The sequence below is a fragment of the Tursiops truncatus genome, chromosome 4 (assembly GCF_011762595.2).
Source record: "Tursiops truncatus isolate mTurTru1 chromosome 4, mTurTru1.mat.Y, whole genome shotgun sequence".
Classification (NCBI taxonomy): domain Eukaryota; kingdom Metazoa; phylum Chordata; class Mammalia; order Artiodactyla; family Delphinidae; genus Tursiops; species Tursiops truncatus.
Genome location: NC_047037.1, coordinates 27,594,049 through 27,595,563, shown reverse-complemented (window position 1 = coordinate 27,595,563; position 1,515 = coordinate 27,594,049).

The following is a 1,515-nucleotide window of genomic DNA, read 5'->3' as shown; positions in this document are numbered from 1 at the left end:
ACCATATGATCATTCAATAGATGCAGGGAAAGCTTTCAACAAGATTCAAGACCTGTTTATGAAAATAATCCTCCAGAAAGTAGGCATAGAGGGAACCTACCTCAACATAATAAAGGCCATATATGGCAAACCCACAGCCAACATCTTTCTCAATGGTGAAAAACAGAAACCATTTCCTCTAAGATCAGGAACAAGACAAAGTTGCCCAACCTCACCACTATTACTCAACATAGTTTTGGAAGCTTTAGCCACAGCAATCAGAAGAAAAAGAAATAAAAGGAATCCAAATCAGAAAAGAAGAAGCAAAACTGTCACTGTTTGCAGATGACATGATACTACACATAGAGAATCCTAAAGATGCTACCAGAAAGCTACTAGAGCTAATCAATGAATTTGGTAAAGTAGCAGGATACAAAATTAATGCACAGAAATCTCCAGCATTCCTATATACTGATGTTGAAAAATCTGAAAGAGAAACACTCCCATTTACCATTGCAACAAAAAGAATAAAATACCTAGGAATAAACCTACCTAGGGAGACAAAAGACCTGTATGCAGAAAACTATAAAACACTGATGAAAGAAATTAAAGATGGTACAAACAGATGGAGAGATATACCATGTTCTTGGATTGGAAGAATCAACAGTGTGCAAATGACTCTACTACCCAAAGCAATCTACAGATTCAATGCAATCCCTATCAAGCTACCAATGACATTTTTCACAGAACTAGAACACAAATTTCACAATTTGTATGGAAACACAAAAGACCCTGAATAGTCAAAGCAATCTTGAGAAAGAAAAATGGAGCTGGAGGAATCAGGCTCCCTGACTTCAGGCTATACTACAAAGCTACAGTAATCAAGACAGTATGGTACTGGCACAAAAACAGAAATATAGATCAATGGAACAGGATAGCAAGCCCAGAGATAAACCCACGCACATATGGTCACCTTATCATTGATAAAGGAGGCAAGAGTATACAATGGCGAAAAGACATCCTCTTCAATAAGTGGTGCTGGGAAAACTGGACAGCTACACAAAAGAATGAAATTAGAACACTTTCTAACACCATATACAGAAATAAACTCAAAATGGATTAAAGACCTAAATGTAAGGCCAGATACTATAAAACTCTTAGAAGAAAACAGAGGCAGAATACTCTATGACATAAATCACAGCAAGATCCTTTTTGACACACCTCCTAGAGAAATGGAAATAAAAACAAAAATAAACAAATGGGGCCTAATGAAACTTAAAGGCTTTTGCACAGCAAAGGAAACCATAAACAAGATGAAAAGACAACCCTCAGAATGGGAGAAAATATTTGCAAATGAAGCAACTGACAAAGGATTAATCTCCAAAATTTACAAGCAGCTCATGCAGCTCAATATCAAAAAAACAAACAACCCAATCCAAAAATGGGCAGAAGACCTAAATAGACATTTCTCCAAAGAAGATATACAGACTGCCAATAAACACATGAAAGGATGCTCAACATCACTAATCATTAGAG